General features: G+C 35.5%; 1 non-coding gene across 1 annotated transcript; it reads right to left on the reverse strand.

The window, feature by feature from the left end:
- Positions 1–19,702: 19,702 nt before the first annotated feature.
- LOC128294975 (small nucleolar RNA R71) lies at positions 19,703–19,808 on the reverse strand. Its single transcript, XR_008285282.1, has one exon. It is a non-coding gene; the product is annotated as a small nucleolar RNA R71 (small nucleolar RNA).
- Between the last annotated feature and the right edge of the window lie 583 nt (positions 19,809–20,391).

Raw genomic sequence — 20,391 nt, forward strand, 5'->3', positions numbered from 1 at the left:
ACATATTGTTGATGTCGTATGCGTTGGTCATTTTTTTTTTTATGATTTGTAATGGTAAAAAAATAAATTTGTATCACTTTGTGTTATTTATATAAATGGCTGTATTTTTGGCCATGGTAATTGGCTATCTAGGTTCCATTTATAATGGCAAGTAATGAAACAAATTCATTTGTTTTAATTAAGCTTAAGAGCAAAGAGGATCAAAGTCGGATAGGGGAAAAGAGAAAGTAAACGAATAGCCGTGGATATCTAATCGTCGACCACTCCCGAGGTAAGTTTTAAGTGATTAAACGTTGAGTAAATTCAATCATAATAGGACATAATGAGTTGATTTAATAAGATATGATGTGGCCATGATATGTCTTAAACTCAAATGGTAAGTTCATAAGTGTTTGGACTTGGAAATTTAAGAGCAAATTGTAATAATTTGCTTTGGACAGCAGCAGTAACGTGATTTTAGAAAATCACTATAAATTGTTGGTGTGGAATTATAGGCTGTATAAAATATTTAATCAAAGCTTAGTTAGTCTAGTTTCTTATAAAAGAGACCGTGGAAGCAAAGAAATTTCCTATAGAAAGATATTTAAAATTGTGTGGGACGGTGTTAGAATGACTCTGAAATCCCCTATTCTGTTTTTGGAAAATCATTATAATTTGTAAAAAAATGGTTATAAGATAAGATTTATATGCTTAGACTCCTTAATGAGTCTAGTTTCAAATTAAATCAAATAGAACACATTATGAATTCTGTACAATGAAAAATTTGATTCGTAGTGAAGAGTGGTCAGATTAGTCAAACAGTGAAACAGGGGAAACTTTAAGAAAAATCTGGTACTGATTGGCCAAACCTAAAATTATGGAAATTTTAAGGATGGAAGATATACGAGTCTATAATCAGTGAAAATTAACTGCAAGTGATTTGGAGTTTTGTAGCTCCAGTTATAAATAATTTAGTGACTATTGCTCAGGAAAACAGCTCGTAGTGAATATGTGATTTTGTTGTAAACATGGATAAAACTTGTTTTAGTTGCTGATAAGCTATTGATTAAACCCATACGTGAATTCTAAATCGTGACATTGTAAAACGATATATGAGTGTTAGACGGATCTTCGATATTAAAATTTTGAAATTGTAAGTTTATGAGTATTCGAATATGAAATGATAGTATGGCGTGAAATTGAATTATTCATTGGAAAATGATTGATGTAGATTCGGCCAAGACAAAGTGTATACATGATAGTATATGTGGTATGTGAAGTATATTTGGATAATTGTGATGTGAATACATGAAAATTCATATTTTGATTTAGCATTTTATGTGATGAATGTGAATGTGTATATATGTGATAAGGCCGAATGGCCAATGTGATGAATGTGAGCAAGCATATGTGTGATAAGGCCGAATGGCCAATGTGGTGAATATGAACATGCATATATGTGATAAGGCCAAATGGCCTATGTGATGAATGTGAACATGCATATATGTGATAAGGCCGAATGGCCAATGTGATGAATGTGAGCATGCATATGTGTGATAAGGCCGAATGGCCAATGTGGTGAATATGAACATGCATATATGTGGTAAAGCCGAATGGTCAATGTGAAATATATATATGAGATATGTATATGTGGTAAAGCCGAATGGCTAGTGTGAAATATGTAGGCGATGTGCGTATATTGTGGTCGAACGACCAAATGTGAAAGCTGTGTTTTATTAGATATTTGATGAGGCAAATGAATTACAAATATGACAGTCGATGTGAATGTTGTAACATGTGATTAAATGTACATGAAACTTGGAAATATATTCCGGGTGAGACCCGATAACTACGTGTGGAGATTATGTCCGGGTAAGACCCGATGACTACGTGTGGAGAGTATGTCCGGGTAAGACCCGATGACTACGTGTGGAGATTTTGTCCGGTAAGACCCGATAACCGTGTGGAGATTTAAATGCGAGCTAAAGGTCTCGTTGATAATCCGAGTAGAGGTTAAAGCTATAAGACTTCGTAATAAGAACTGCTTATAAATATATTCAATGCGAAAGGTTAAAAAGGTATGTACTCCAAGTTTATATGTGAGCTTGATTTGAACTAAATCATAAGGTAGTTATGTGATGCATACGAGAGCAATCTATGAGACTATTCCTATGATTATGTGATATCGAATCAGTGTGAGAGGTTATGTGAAATCATACAATATATCTATGTCACATGAGCTCACTTTTATGTGAAAGTTTATCTGCCTATTGTATATGATGAGATGTGCATATTCGGTAAAGGGATGGTATGCCAGAAGGAAGAGTGAAATAAAAATACGAACAACTATGTTATAATTTGATTGTTATCTGTTGACACTGCTTAAAACTTACTAAGCATCGTAATGCTTACTCCGTTTACTTTGTTTTCTCTGTTTTATAGATCTCATTGTGAAGCTACAGGCTCGGGGATCGTCAGCAACTAGTCACACTATCACTATCCACTGCTTGTTATTGTTTTGTTTAGAATTATTTTATGGCATGTATAGAATAGACTAGTGGCGGAAGAATATTTTTGGTTAATGTATATAAGCCATGCGAAAATGGCATCTTTTGAATGTTTACTTAGTGAAGTTTAAATTTTACCTCTGGCTGTGCTTAGTACTTATTTAAATGAACGATCTTTATTTCAAGAAAAAGTTCAAAATTTTACTGTTCTGACATGAGTTACAAGTCCGGTAATGCCCCTTACCTATTCTGGCGACGGTTACGGGATAGGGGTGTTACATTTTATTGGTATCAGAGCTACGGTTTAGTCGATTCTAGGACTATCGTAGCACGCGTGAGTCTATTTATACATGCCATAAAGTGATAAAATGATAGTGTGATGATTTTTGACTATTAAAATGTGTTTGCTGTATTGTAATGAATCTTGATCCCGATCGAGCTGTAGCAAGCTTCTGACTATGAGAATTTACGATATAACTTCACTTAGATATGCCTAAATTATTAAGTTGATCAGGTACGTATCATGTACTCGTATTTGAATTTCAATTTGGATTGAATTATAAGGGTGTAAGTGATGCAATTTTGAAAGAGTGTTATGACTATAAATGTGATTTTTGTATGTGGCTATGGAACTGGAAGTTGAATGGTCGATAAGCATGTTGTGTTTGTATTCAAGTAATGTAAATGATATACTAATGTGTATTGCTATATGTGTATATGTACATGAGAATTGAAAGTGATATATCCGGCTAAGTCCCAAGAGCATTCGTGCTAGTGATGTATCTGGCTAAGTCCCAAGAGCATTCGTGCTAGTGATGTATCCGGGCTAAGTCCCGAAGGGCATTCGTGCTAGTGATGTATCCGGGCTAAGTTCCGAAGAGCATTCGTGCTAGTGATATATCCAGACTAAGTTCTGAAGAGCATTCGTGCTAGTGATGTATCCGGGCTAAGTCCCGAAGAGCATTCATGCTAGTGATGTATCCGGGCTAAGTCCCGAAGAGCATTCATGCTAGTGATGTATCCGGACTAAGTTCCGAAGAGCATTCGTGCTAGTGATATATTCGGGCTAAGTCCCGAAGAGCATTCATGCTAGTGATGTATCCGGACTAAGTTCCGAAGAGCATTCGTGCTAGTGATATATCCGGGCTAAGTCCCGGAGAGCATTCATGCTAGTGATGTATCCGGGCTAAGTCCCGAAGAGCATTCGTGCTAGTGATGTATCCGGACTAAGTTCCGAAGAGCATTCGTGCTAGTGATATATCCGGGCTAAGTCCCGAAGAGCATTCATGCTAGTGATGTATCGGGACTAAGTTCCGAAGAGCATTCGTGCTAGTGATATATCCGGGCTAAGTCCCGAAGAGCATTCATGCTAGTGGTGTATCCGGACTAAGTTCCGAAGAGCATTTGTGACAGCCCAAAATTGACCCTAGTCGGGAAGTGGTTTTGGGACCGCTAAACCGAGTCACCGAAATGTTTGAACGTAATATTTAGTGTCTAGAATATGTATTTATGAATGTGTGAAAATTTCAAGCTTCGATTTAGTCGATTGCATGTGAATTCAGTTATTAGGACTTGTGTGACACTTTTGAAATGTGATAGGCTAATCTATAAGGACCTAATAGTGCATGTAATCAAAAGGGAGGACTTGCATGTCAAATTTCCCCCCCTAATAGCTAGTGGCCGGCCATGACAAGGGATTATGGGCAAAACATGTCATAGACATGTTATGTTGGTGCATTATGGGAGGAAAAAAATAAATTAATGGTTATGGGTAATAAAGAAATGGATAAGAAAAAAAAAAAAGGAATGTGTGAGTGTTACCCCCATTGCCGTGAGTTGAAGAAAAAGAAAAGAAAATTTTGTTCATCCTTTTCATTTCTTTGAGCTGAAAATTCTAAGGAAGAAGGAGGAGTTTTTGCTTCATGCTTGGTTTGGAAGAGGATTAGGAGGAGGTTTGGCCATACTTGTATCTAGATTAAGGTATGTTGAGGTTGTGCCATGAGATTCATGCATGTTTTTAGTTGCTAGCTTGAGTTCTAATTAGCCCATGGTTCAAATCTTTGCTATGTCATGGGAATGATGTTCGGCCAAGGTGGATTTTGTGTTAATGCCATTGCATGCTAAATATGAAGCTTGTTGATGATATATGTGATGGTGGGTTGATGACTCTTGGATTTTCTTTTTAGCATTTTTGAGTGAGACATTAAGTTCTTTGTTTAACCATGACCAAAATTGAAATGGTATGGTGTTGTGAAGTATTCAGCCATGGTATATCCATAAGAATGATTTATGCTTATTGCATGGTAGGTAAGATTTGTGTTTTGGATATATGTTTACATTTTGTTATAATCAACTTGAGATTCGGCCCTTGCACCTATATGTATATATGTTTGCACATGATGTATTGGTATGACATATATACTATCTCAAGGTATATATTTACTTGTGATGATGTTTCGGTTATGAAGTAAATGATAGATGTGTATTGAACTACAATATGTAATGCATTAGTTAGTAAAATGTATGCCGTTCATGTGTGGTATTAAACATGTAATTGGCCTCAACATCAACATGCATAATCGGCCACATGAATGAGTACATAGGTTGATGTGTTGTTCGGCCATAAGTAAGCATGTTGAAGGCTTTATCTCAACCTAGAAAATTCGGCTAAGGAGAGTACTAACTAATGTGTTGAGTTTGATGCATGATTTCACATGTATGTGACTTTAATGTCTAATGTATAAGTGTGGGCTAAGTTCCTTGTATTCCTCTTTTCGATGCTCAAATGATTAAATCGATTTATTTATTTAATTAAGCTCAAGAGCAAAGGGGATCCAAATCCGATAAAGGGAAGGAAAAAGTGGTCGAATAGCCATCGAAATCGTTCGACAACATCCGAGGTAAGTTCTTGAGTAATAGAGCTTAAATTATGATTGGATTAGATCATGTTTTAAGCAAATCGAAATCATGCTCTTTGTGTGTGGATATTGAGCCGAAATTTGCAAGAGTGATAAGTGTATTGTGTTTGAGTTTTGCTAATGAAAGTGAAATACGAATGTGTCATGATTTAGTGTTAAATGTGCATGGTTATTCGAATGATGTCCGGGCTAAGTCCCGAAGGCTTTGTGCTAAGTGACCATATCCGGACTAAGATCCGAAGGCATTTGTGCGAGTTCCCAAATCCGGGTTAAGTCCGAAGGCATTTGTGCGAGCTATTATAACCGGCTATGTCCCAAGGCTTTTGAGCGAAGTCGCTATATCCGGATAAAATCCGAAGGTGCGTGATTCGGGAATGAGCAATCTTGCTGTAAAATTTCAGTTAATACGGCTTGCAAAATTCCAGCAATGAGTATGTTTCGTATGTGCTTTGAATTAGTTGAGCCCTTACAAATAAGTATTTGCTCAGTTGATAAACGAGCTACCGGCCTTTGGCTAAGTTGACCTTTTGTGTATGAACATAAGGGTTGGTAATGTGAAGTAAGTATGATATTGAGAATGTGTGCATATGAAATTATCCATTTAGCTATATGAATGCTATGCTTTTGTTGTCTGGAATCCCTTGCTCAAAACTTACTAAGCATAAATTGCTTACTCCGTTTCTTTGTTCTCTGTTTTATAGATTTTGGCTCGTCACCATCGGACTCGGGATTTTGGAAGTCGAAGTCTCCCACACTATCAAAGCCCCTTTGGTACAATTTTGGTTGAGCTTTGAAATGGCATGTATAGGACTACCCTTTGTTGTTTTTCAAGTACTTTTTGTGATGTATGTGTGTACAGCCATGCGAAAATGGCTCGTAGAAGTGGAGTATGGCATTAGACCATTTGTGTTTATGTATATATATATGGTTTCATGATGTGACTATGGACTGGAATGGAAGTGTTGGGCAATGATCAGCCCTTGGAATGGCTAAATATGATCATATGTGGACCTATGTATGACAAAACTCTAGTTGGTCCATGGAAACCACGAAATAGGTAAAGTTACCTTGAAAACAGATGCTGACAGCAGCAGTGGTGTGGATGTGAAAAATCACTAAAAATAGCAAGAATGGAATTAAATAGTGAATAAATTATGTAAATGAACCTTGATGAATTTGCTTTCATATGAAAGAAACGAAACGGTCATATGAGTTGTATATTAAGAGATGTTTAGGTTTTCGTGAAATAGGGCCAGAACGGTTTCTGGAATCCCTGTTCCGAATTTGGAAATTCACTATACATTAACCAGAGATAATTAGGAGTCATGCCATATATGTATAGATTCCTCTTTGAGTCTAGTTTCTATAGAAACAAACGGCATCAGTATTGAAGCCCTGTACAGGGAGATATCCAATTCGTAATGCATGATGGTCAGTGTAGTCGAACCCTGGAATAGGGGAGACTTTAACTAATAAACTGTACTAATTGGCTCGACCAAAAATTCTAGAAAGAAATCTGTAGATGGATATATGAGTCTAGTTTTAGGGAAAAATTACGAAACTGATTTTCGAGTTTTGAAACTCAAGATATGATTTTTAAGGCGACAGTGATGCAGTAACCAGCTTGTCTGGAAATTTTTAAATGGACTGTGAAAATAATTAAGTTAAGCCTGTGTGCAACTTGTGTTCGACTCCGGTAACGGACTCGGGTACGGGGTGTTACAGCATTCGTGCTAGTGATATATCCGTGCTATACCCCGAAGATCATTCGTGCTGGTGTTATATCCGGGCTAGGTCCCGAAGAACAATCATGCTGGTGACGTGTATTCGGGTCTTCGTGCCTAGTAGGCTTCGTGCCGGTAATTTGAGCAAAGTTTAAGTGTTCATTACTATACAAATTCAAATTTAAATGAGATGATATGTTTAAAAGTGTACATACATGATGTTTATAGACTTGGTTAAGTCATTTCAATGTGTAATAACGAATGAATAAGAGCACTATGTGTGTGAATGATTAGAGACACTGTGTGTGTGCGAATTCCTTTAATCGAGCACTATGAGTGCGAGATCGGTCAGTGGGCACTAAGTGTGTGAAGTGGAATTCATGTAAGACCTCGTTTGGGACGAAGGCATTAATTTGAGATAGTGTGTAAGACCATGTCTGGGACATGGCATCGGCTCGATATGTGAGAATATGTAAGACCATATCTAGGATATGGCATTGTAAGAGCTATATGTGCTTAATGAGTATCCGTAATGATTTCGAATGATTCAACGGGTATATTTAAGATGATAAATAAAGTAAGATCAGAATAAGTGGTACAAGTATGTACGGAAGGTATGTGAAAATCAAATGAAAGTAAAAATTTGTGAGTTCATATTATATTATGTATACTGAATAAGTGAATACGTAAAAAGATGTTGGATATGTTGTTAAGAAATGAATTCATGTTATAAATGTGTTCTGGATTTAGTCTATGGAATGCTTGGTATATGAAGTCATATGTGCTATTGCTAAATGACCCTATTTTTTTTGTTAATCATATTCAAGAAATTATTTGATTAAGTTCGACATTTGAAAGTCTGTAAGAATTTTTGATGAATCTTGATAATTTTGGATATATGGGTTATGTGCTAAAATAAATCCCATGCCGGTATACTATATGAGGCTTTATGCCAAATCGATTGTATCTGGTACAGTTAACGGTGATTGAATGTGCTAAATGAATTCAATGTTCGGTATGTGGAAGTTGATTTTCTTGGAAATAGGTTAAGTTGAATAGTGAGATATGATGGAGTTATAAAGGATATTTATGGGATGTTTGAGTATATGTGTACTTTCGGTCAGGTTACAGCTTATACATGAATGAAAATGTGGGTTACAAATATGTGGGTTGATGATGTGAATTATACATGTTAATATGTGCTTAATATGTGTTTGAAATGCATTTGTGAGTTAAATTAAGTGATTATTGCTTATGAAATCAAGAAAATGAGATATATGTGCATACTTGTAGAAATGTTTATGTATTTGTTTTAAGATAAGAAAATGATTTTATAGATCGATGTGAAATCAATAATGAATTACAATTGCTATCGATGAGCTAGTGTTTATATGAATATAATTCAATAAGAGGACGTTATCCTAAACTATGCATCGGTAAGATTTTCGGGGATGAAAATTTCTTAAGTGGGGGAGACTTGTGACAGCCCTAAAGTGACCCTAGTCGGAAAGCGGTTTCGGGACCGCTAAACCGAGTCACCGAAGTATTTGAATGTGATATTTATTGTCTAGAATATGTGAATACGAATGTGTGAAAGTTTTAAGCTTCGATTTAGTCGATTGCATGTGAATTCAGCTAATAGGACTTATGTATGACACTTTTAAAATGTGATAGGTTAATCTATAAGGATCAATTAGTGCATGAAATCAAAAGGGTGGACTTGCATGTCAATTTCCCCCCCTAATTAGGAGTGGCCGGCCATGAGCATGAGGGTGGACAAAATGTTATGGCTAAAACATGTCATAAACATGTTGGGTTAATGCTTTATGTTAGGAATAATAAAATAAAGAACATGGGCAATAAAATATTAGTGTTAGTAGTAGGAGAAACAAAAAAAAAAGGGGGCTTCATCCTCTTTGTTCTTCTTGACCGAAAAATGAAAGAAAGAAGAAGTATGTTTTGAGGATTTCGGCAAGATAGCAAGCTAAAAGTTTAAGGTATGTGCATTCGGTCATAGAGAAAATTGAATCAAAAGTTGGTTGATCCTTATCCTCCTTTGCCGTAGCCTAAAGGGAGGGAGAAGAAAGTTGGTTGCCTTGATTTTTTGGCTTAGAAGATGGCTAGAATGAGGTATGTATTGAATGATTCTTGAAAATCTATGCATGTTTGAGATTCGGTCAATAAGCTTGAAACTCATAGTAGTTTGTTTTGGTAAGCTTGGTATACGGATGATAGATGTGTTTTGGTTTTGGTTTGATAACGATGTTAAAGATGGTGATTTTCGGTCATGTATTAACTTAAATTGTAAGTATGATTTATGGTATAATTTGTGTGATGGAATGGCCTTGAGATTTGGCTTGATTAAATGGGTAAAATGCTAAGTGTATTAAAGATGATGTAATGGATATTTCGGTTTATGTGAAGTAATATAGATGATGATTATAAGCTGTTTTATGATTTGATAATGGTGATTAAATCTTGTAGTTAAGTGTTTAGATATATATATATAATGAATTTAGTTGTACTTGCTATGTGAGAAATATGCAATGCTATAGGTATTTGATTATTAGATATGGTTATTTTAGGTTGATTTGTAATGGTATGATTGCATTGATGAATTGGTTTGAAAATGATGGATAATATGTACATGAGTATTAGGATAGGGCTTTAAGTTCATATTGATAAGTATGCAATATAGGTATTTGGTATGTACACATATTGTTGATGTCGTATGCGTTGGTTATTTTTTTTTATGATTTGTAATGGTAAAAAAATAAATTTGTATCACTTTGTGTTATTTATATAAGTGGCTGTATTTTCGGCCATGGTAATTGGCTATCTAGGTTCCATTTATAATGGCAAGTAATGAAACAAATTCATTTGTTTTAATTAAGCTTAAGAGCAAAGAGGATCAAAGTCGGATAGGGGAAAAGAGAAAGTAAACGAATAGCCGTGGATATCTAATCGTCGACCACTCCCGAGGTAAGTTTTAAGTGATTAAACGTTGAGTAAATTCAATCATAATAGGACATAATGAGTTGATTTAATAAGATATGATGTGGCCATGATATGTCTTAAACTCAAATGGTAAGTTCATAAGTGTTTGGACTTGGAAATTTAAGAGCAAATTGTAATGATTTGCTTTGGACAGCAGCAGTAATGTGATTTTAGAAAATCACTATAAATTGTTGGTGTGGAATTATAGGCTGAATAAAATATGTAATCAAAGCTTAGTTGGTCTAGTTTCTTATAAAAGAGACCGTGGAAGCAAAGAAATTTCCTATAAGGAGATATTTAAAGTTGTGCGGGACAGTGTCGGAATGACTCTGAAATCCCCTGTTCTGTTTTTGGAAAATCATTATAATTTGTACAAAAATGGTTATGAGATAAGATTTATATGCTTAGACTCCTTAATGAGTCTAGTTTCAAATGGAATCAAATAGAAGACATTATGAATTCTGTGCAATGAAAAATTTGATTCGTAGTGAAGAGTGGTCAGATTAGTCAAACAGTGAAAAAGGGAAAACTTTAAGAAAAATCTGGTATTGATTGGCCAAACCTAAAATTCTGAAAATTTCATGGATGAAAGATACATGAGTCTACATTCGGGGAAAATTAACGGCAATTGATTTTGAGTTTTCTAGCTCCAGTTATAAACAACTTAGTGACTGTTGTTCAGGAAAACTGCTTGTAGTGAATATGTGATTTTGTTGTAAACTTTGATGAAACTATTTGAGTTGCTTATAAGCTATTGCTGAAATTGATGTACAAGAAAAATATGAAATATGTATGAGATACATATATGTGTGATAAGGCCGAATGGCCGATGTGATGAATGTGAAAGTGTATATATGTGATAAGGCCTAATGGCCAATGTGATGAATGTGAAAGTGTATATATGTGATAAGGCCTAATGGCCAATGTGATGAATGTGAAAGTGCATATGTGTGATAAGGCCGAATGGCCAATGTGATGAATGTGAAAGTGTATATATGTGATAAGGCCTAATGGCCGATGTGATGAATGTGAAAGTGCATATGTGTGATAAGGCCGAATGGGCCATGTGATGAATATGAAAGTGTATATATGGGATAAGGCCTAATGGCCGATGTGATGAATGTGAAAGTGCATATGTGTGATAAGGCCGAATGGCCAATGTGATGAATGTGAAAGTGTATATATGGGATAAGGCCTAATGGCCGATGTGATGAATGTGAAAGTGCATATGTGTGATAAGGCCGAATGGCCAATGTGATGAATGTGAAAGTGTATATATGTGAAAAGGCCTAATGGCCGATGTGATGAATGTGAAAGTGTATATATGTGATAAGGCCGAGTGGCCAATGTGATGGATGTGAAAGTGTATAAATGTGATAAGTCCCGAAGGGCATTTGTGTCGATACTATATCCGGTTAAAACCCCGAGCTTTATCGAGAATATTATCTGATTAATGTCCAGTAGGCTCCATGCTCGTACTATATCCGAGCTCTAAAGACCCGATGACTACTGGTGGAGAATTTGTCCGGTAAGCCCGAACTAAAGGTTTCATGAAGATTCGAGTAAAGCGTAAGATTATCGACTTCACGGTAACAATTGGTAATAAATACATTCAATGCGATAAGTTGGTCGGTATGTATTTTGAGATTATATTAAGCTAGATTTGGACTAAATCGCAAGGTCGTTATATGATGCATATGTGAGTAAAGTAATAAGACTGTTCTATGATTATTGTGCATTTGGTCGATGTGGAAAGTTAGGTGAAAATATGTAATGTACCTATGTTTACAAGAGATCACTATCAAGTGAGAATTTATCGCCTATTATACATGATGAGATGTGCATATTCGGTAAAGGGATAGTATGCCCGAAGGAAGAGTGAAATAAAAATACGAACAACTATGTTATAATTTGGTTGTTATCTGTTGACACTACTTAAAACTTACTAAGCATTGTAATGCTTACTCCGTTCTTTGAATCTCTGTTTTATAGATTTTGGTTCATCACTATCGGACTCGGCATCATTGAAGTCAAGTCGTCCACACTATCAAAGCCCTTTTGGTACACTTTTGGTTGAACTCTGAAAATGGCATGTATAGGACTACTCTTTCGTTTGTTGGTCATAGACCCTTTGATTTTGTATAAATTTGGATAGCCATGCGAAAATGGCTTATATACACTTTGGCATGGTATCATAATCATTTTGTATGTTGTTCATTAAGAGATGTGGAAATGTTTGGAATCGATTAGCCCTTGGAATGGTTAACCGTCATCATCTTTTGTGCCATGTATGCTAAAAGGGGCTAGTTGAATCAAGGAAATTATGAAGTAGGTAAAATCTACCTTAAAGACAGAGGTTGATGGCTGCAGTGATGTGGATGTGAAAAATCACTAAAAATAGTAGGAATGGAATTAAATATTGAATAAATTTTGTAAATGAACCTTGATGAATCTATTTTCATAGGAAAGTAACAAAACGATTATATGAACAGTATGTTAAGAGATATTGAAGTTTTCGCGAGACAGGGCCAGAATGGTTTCTGGATTTCCTGTTCCGAATTTGGAAATTCATTGTAAGTTAACCAGAGATAATTAGGAGTCATGCCATATATTTATAGATTCCTCTTTGAGTCTAGTTTCTATAGAAACAAACGAAATCAGTATTGAATCCCTGTACAGGGAGATATCTAAGTTGTAATGCGCGAAGGTCAGTGTAGTCGATCCCTGTAACATGGGAGATTTTAACTAATAAACTGTACTAATTGGCCCAACCAAAAATTCTAGAAAAAAAATTTGTAGATGCATATATGAGTCTAGTTTCAGGGAAAAATCACAAAACTGATTTTCGAGTTTTGGAACTCAAGATATGATTTTTAAGGTGACAGTGACACAGTTAGCCAGCTGGCTGGAAATTTTTTTTATGGACTGTGAAAACAATTAAGTTAAGTCTGTGTGCACCTTGTGTTCGACTCCGGTAACGGACTCGGGTACGGGGTGTTACACTACGTGTGGAGATTATGTCCGGGTAAGACCCGATGACTACGTGTGGAGAGTATGTCCGGGTAAGACCCGATGACTACGTGTGGAGATTTTGTCCGGGTAAGACCCGATAACTTCGTGTCGAGATTTCGTCTGAGCTAAAGGTCTCACCGATAATCCGAGTAGAGGTTAAAGCTATAAGACTTCGTAATAAGAACTGCTTATAAATATATTCAATGCGAAAGGTTAAACAGGTATGTACTCCAAGTTTATATGTGAGCTTGATTTGAACTAAATCATAAGGTAGTTATGTGATGCATACGAGAGCAATCTATGAGACTATTCCTATGATTATGTGATATCGGATCGGTGTGAGAGGTTATGTGAAATCATACAATATATCTATGTCACATGAGCTCACTTTTATGTGAAAGTTTATCGCCTATTGTATATGATGAGATGTGCATATTCGGTAAAGGGATGGTATGCCCAAGGAAGAGTGAAATAAAATACGAACAACTATGTTATAATTTGATTGTTACCTATTGACACTTTGCTTAAAACTTACTAAGCATCGTAATGCTTACTCCGTTTACTTTGTTTTCTCTGTTTTATAGATCTCATTGTGAAGCTACGAGGCTCGGGGATCGTCGAAGAACTAGTCACACTATCACTATCCACCGCTTATTCTTGTTTTGTTTAGAATTATTTTATGGCATGTATAGAATAGACTAGTGGCGGAAGAATATTTTTGGTTAATGTATATAAGCCATGCGAAAATGGCATCTTTTGAATGTTTACTTAGTGAAGTTTAAATTTTACCTCTGGCTGTGCTTAGTACTTATTTAAATGAACGATCTTTATTTCAAGAAAAAGTTCAAAATTTTACTGTTCTGACATGAGTTACAAGTCCGGTAATGCCCCTTACCTATTCTGGCGACGGTTACGGGATAGGGGTGTTACATCCCTAACCCGTATCTGTCGCCGGAACAGGGTTACAACGTTACCAGAATTTTTAGAATATTTTTAGATAAATTTTATCTATCACTATTCATTAGCCGAGATCATTCGTAACGTCCCTTAAAGGATCCTCGAGGCCCAATTCAAGCATTAGAATCGAGTCGAGACTTAATCAAAAACTCAGGGAAATTTTCACGAAATTCAAAAGTTTTCCTAGGTGTAGGGCTCACACATCGGTGTGGTCCAAGGGAGACGCCCATGTAACCCTAGGACACACCCGTGCTATATGCCGTGTTCAATTTAGGTTGCTCTCTGACTTGCACACACATCCATGCCACACGCCCGTGTTCTAAGTCGTGTGGTTAATTAATTAAATTTGAAATTAGGTGCAAATTTCACACGGCCAAGACACACGCCCGTGTTCAAGGCCTTATCTCCCACACGGTTGAGACACACGCCGGTGTCTCTGCCCATGTGCTCAATTCTGAGCATTCTGATTCCTGAATTTAAGGTGCAAGTGACACATGGCCTAACTACATGCCTATGTACCCAGCTGTGTGTCACGTTCTAGAACACGCCCGTGTATCTGCCCGTGTGGACAAAATAAAGCTATTTCTAGCTTTATTTCTCACCTAAAATTTTCACCAAGTTCCTACACCAAACTTACATCCAATACCAACCATATCAAGCATTGAATCCAAGTAATTTATAACATCTAACATGATATATTGTTACATGAATTCATGCTTTTAATCTTACCTTTCATAAGCATACTCATTTAACCTTTCTCAATCAGTCAATAATAAACACTCATGTTATTCATAAAATGAACTTAATACATACATAAATATACCAAAACAATATCATCACTAGCCATTCCAATGATTAGTTTACAATAATCATTTGCATTTGCATGCCAATATGGCCAATATAACTTATACATGCCATTACAACCATAATTAATTTACCATATATACCGATATAGGCCGATGGATGGTGTGAGTTATCTCTGCGAAGCTTCCAATCCAACGAGCTTCCAATTTACTCTAATACAGGGAAAATAAAATGGAGTAAGCATAAAATGCTTAGTAAGTTCGTATAACATGGTACTTAACTTACCATTCAATTTATTTTGAGGTAACTATGTAAGGCATATTCACTCAATTTGACCTCAAGCCCTACACATATCCTCATTGCCCTTGTTAGCCATAAATTCCATAATAATATCAAAAACATGTTTGAGCTCAACAATAATCAAGTTTCCAAGCACTATACTTTCCACAACATGTATAAATCACATCGTTATAGTTCAAGTATATTTTCATATAACTCATCTGAAGTTTAGATTATTTGGTATAAGAGCTTTACTCATAATACTCATAATATCAATGTCACATGAGTAGTGGTACACTCAAAGTGTACAAGTTTAAAACTAAGGATGAACATTTTCATATAATGAATTCCATATTCAAATATCATTATCACATGTTCTCATATGTTAATTGTCATGTGTCCTCATTTTCATGGATTTCAGACAACTACGTATAATAACTTATTTCTCATTCATGTCCTTTCATGTCAAGATTTTTACCCATTGAATTTATTCAGAATATCGACGGAGACACAGGTAGTACACCCAAGGTGTACAAATTAGAATTTGTCAATTCATGTCCAATAGTACCCATAGGGTACAAGTTTAGAGAGTACACTCTCGAGCCACACATGTATACAACAGGATTGCCAGTCTAGGTTAAATCCTTTTTATGACAAATGCTCTAGAGAGTTTGATCTGGATTACCTGTCCGGGCTAAATCCTTTCTATAATGAAGTCATTAGGATTACTCATCCGAGCTAAATCCATGCTGCAACTAATGCAGGACCTCATTCATTTAGGCAATTACATTTATCCATAGATTTTCATTTATTCAAACGGGATTTAACATTTTCAAGCATTTTTCGGTATGTGATTATTTCATACATCTATAAAATCCATATAATTTAAATCATCACATTCCACATCCATTCCAAGCATAAAGGTAACATTTTCATCATTTATCCTTTATCATATATCGGGCATTATCATTTAATTTGAACATTTTTATTTATCGGGCTTGATCGGATATGTAATCATTTCACATATATATGACATTTATACAATTTACATAATCATAATCAAAACAAGCATGTAAATAAACATAATTTAGTTACACGAACTTACCTCGACAAGTGTTCGCGTACAACATATACTAATCTGACATTTTCCTCGTTCTAACTCTAAATTTGGTCTATCCAGATCTATACAAGTAAATTAACGTCAATTTATCATATTTCACATTCATGTGGACTCAATTTACATCCTAGGAAAAATTACTATTTTGCCCCTAACTTTTTCATAAATTCCAATTTCGTCCCTGAGCCTAGAAAATGAAACTTGTGCAATTTGCATCCTATTCCAAGCGTAACCAAAATCCCATGACAAAAATTACAGCATATTTATTCATAAAAATTAAGCTTTTTTCTTCAATTTTACAACTTTACATTTTAGTCCCTAAATCATGTTTTCATCAAAAATCCCTTTGTAAAAGTTGTTTATCTATTAACAACCTTTCATTTTCTACTATAAATTTCATATTTCCAGCATATTCATCCATGACCCAAATTTCATACTTTCATAACTTTTCAAATTAATCCCTCAAATAGATTGATTAGACTATCCCGATTTTAAAAATATCAAAATTACTAAAAACGTGCCAAGGAAACCTACCCAATTTGGCCATGAAAGTTTATTCTCTCTTTCCTAGGGTTTTCATGTATTTTTGGGGAAGAAGATGAGAAAAATAAGATGATATTTCTTTTTATCATCTTTTAATTAATTAATTTAGTTGAATTCCAATTTAGTCCCTACCCTTTTTTTAAAATTTCCATGGATGAGTCATCTCAAAATATCTTCATACTTTCATTAATGGTCTAATTACCATATAAGGACCTCAAGTTTTGAATTCCATAGCTATTTGATACTTCTAGGTGCTAGAATCCAACTTTTACATTGTATGCGATTTGGTCTTTCTCGTAATTAATCACATAATCGGTAAAATTTTCTTATCAAAATTTTCACATGACTTTTCTAGCGTATTATGGACCATAAAATAAAATAAAAATAAAAATTATTGTCAGCTCATATTTTTGGTCTTGAAATCACTGTTCTGATTTCATCGAAATTGGGCTGTTACACGAGTGGCTCTATTTATGAGCAAAGAAAATCATAAGAAGATCTGAAGGGGAGAAATTCAAACATAAGACATAAGTTGGAGCAACCTATTTGCATAAAGTAAGCATTGATTTTTGTTTTTCATATTTTATTACAACACTATTTCTTTGCATGATGATTTTGTTTCAAACATATGGAACAAGTTATCCCGATTTGAAAATGAATGGACAAACTAATGCTTTTGTTTTCTACGATAATGAATAGAGTGACATCGAGAATGGTGTCAATTTTTCAAAGAGAACATAATGCAACTGGTTTTCAACCAAGACATAGAATTACCAGAACTTTGGAAAAGAATTAGGCAGAAATTGTCGGATCCAACCAGATGAGAGTATTAATAAACCGTAATTTATACATATTTTTACTCCATGCTTAACACCTTTTATGGATTATTTTTCTTAGAATTGGTGAATTCGATGCTCCTAATGCCTTAATTTCATGTTTTATACTTAGGAGAGCATATGAGAGTGAAAGGAACGAGAAACGGGCCAAAAACGGAGAAAATGGGCCAAAGTACAAAATCAACATGGCCTGGACTTCCTCACACGGGCAGATCACACGTGTCAATTTGGCAGATTCGAAGCACGATTCACGCAGGCGTGTCCCTGCCGAGCCAAAGTTGAGTCCAATTCGAAAAGACTAATTTTGAGGGTTTTTAGGCATTCTAAAGCCTATAAATACGCCTTAGAGGAAGTGAAAAAGAGGAGGCACAGAGAGGAAGGAAGGAATTACTCGAAGGAAGCCAATTGAGCCATCTCAGAAGCCGGTTTCATCATCAAGACTAAAGATCACCCCTCAACTTCCCTTAGGAGTTTTGGGTTTTCTTTATGTTTTGTATTTGTTATTCTTCTGAGATGTTTTCCTTTTTAGTTATGAACTAAATCCCCTAAATACCTAAGGGGAATGAAACCTAAGATGAATCTTGTTATTATTTTCTGAATTGTATGATAAATATTTAACTTGTTCTTAATTATGTGTTCTTAATTCTTGTTTTGATATCCCAGGATACTGATTCAAGATAAGCTCTTTTTCAGAGGAGGAATAGACCTTGTCTAAGAGAACATTTGTCATAATTAAGCGTAGTTGATTACGCATTTAGAGATGGGGTGACAAGATTTTACTGGATTAGGGTGAAACTTAATAAGGGGATCCATAGATCAAGTTAATACAACGATAGAGTGTTAATCAGAGAAAAGTCTCAATTATTCAATCTAGGGATTAGATGTTATTAGTCTTGAGCAAGGATAATAACATAAATTAGAGATCTCTACGGAATAAGTTAAATGAATAAATCGTCCGATTCGGAGCCAGAATAACAAGTACAGTCTAGGTGGATTTTTCCTTAGGTATTGTCTTAATTCAATCGTTTTCCAAAAGTAATCCCCCAATTCCATTCTCTGTGAATTCTTGGAATAGTTAATTAGTTAGTTAAAACCAAACCACCTTATTCTTAGGCTAGATAATAAAAAGACAGTCATTACTAGTACTTTTAGTTCCTTTGGGTTCGACAACCAGGTCTTGCTAAAACTATACTACTGCTCAATAGGTACACTTGCCTGCATCGCGATAATAGTTAGTTTCAAGAATGATTAATTATAAAGATTTAAAACTTACCTGTCACGAAAATCACGACCAAGTTTTTCGCGCCGTTGCCGGGGAACTAAGATATTAGGAACGCTTAATTTTTATTACTTTAGCTATTTATTTTTCTTGCAATTTAATTTAATTTAATTTTATTATTATTATTATTATTTATTAATTTACTTTTTCTTTCTCTTGGCAGGTTTCTATAGTTTATGACTAGAAGAAACCCATCAGGACCACTAGTTTTTGACGAAGAAATCGATCGCACAGTTCGCAGAAACCAAAGAGAAATAAGGTGAAGCTTAAGATACACAAAGAATGAGCAAAAGGACGATACTCAACCCCCAACCGAAGAGATGGCTGAAAACCAAGACAATCAGCTACCTCTTGTAATTGTGATTAATCAAAATCCTGCTCCACGCACTATGTATAATTATGCTAAACCTTCTTTAACAGGAACTGAATCGAGCATAGTTAGACCTGCTATAGCTGCAAATACTTTTGAACTAAAACCTAACACCATTCAAATGATACAACAATTTGTTCAGTTTGATGGTTTGCAGGATGAGGATCCCAACGCTCACTTAGCAACCTTTTCGGAACTATGCGATACATTTAAAATTAATGGTGTTGCTGATGATGCCATTCGTCTTCGGTTATTCCCTTTTTCATTGAGGAACAAAGCTAAACAGTGGTTGAACTCATTACCACGAGGGTCAATCACTACTTAGGAACAAATGACCGAAAAATTTCTATTAAAATATTTCCTGCCGACTAAAAAGGCCAAATTACATAATAATATCTCTTCGTTTGTGCAGATGGACTTAGAAACTCTTTACGATGCATGGGAGAGATACAAGGACTTACTGAGAAGGTGCCCTCACCATGGGTTACCGCTTTGGCTTTAGGTTCAAATGTTCCATAATGGCCTGAATCCTTTGACTCGGCAAATGGTTGACGCAGCTACTGGTGGAACCATCAATAATAAAACACCTGAAGATGCTTATGACTTTATAGAGGAGATGTCACTGAATAACTATCAGTGGCAAGTCATGAGGACAAAACCAACGAAAACAGCCAGTGTTTATAACGTCGATTCGGTCACCATGCTCTCTAATCAGGTAGAACTCTTGAATGAGAAAATTGATAATTTTCTTAGTTCTTCACAGGTTCACGTAGTAATGCAGTGCGAAGCAAGTGGAGGTGGATCAAGCAATTCGGAATACCAACCTTATGGCCACAACATGGATAATGAGCAGTTAAATTACATGGGTAATAGTCCTCAATCTCAAAATAATCCATATAGTAACACTTACAATGCAGGTTGGAGGAACCACCCAAATTTCTCGTGGGGTGGTCAAGGAAATCAAAGACCACAACATCCTCCGGGTTTTCAACAGCCACCCTATCAATAAGAGAAGAAGCCGAATGTTGAGGAGATGCTATCTAAATTTATGTCAGTGTCAGAAACCCAT

Source organism: Gossypium arboreum, chromosome 6 (assembly GCF_025698485.1).
Source record: "Gossypium arboreum isolate Shixiya-1 chromosome 6, ASM2569848v2, whole genome shotgun sequence".
NCBI classification, from domain to species: Eukaryota; Viridiplantae; Streptophyta; class Magnoliopsida; order Malvales; family Malvaceae; genus Gossypium; species Gossypium arboreum.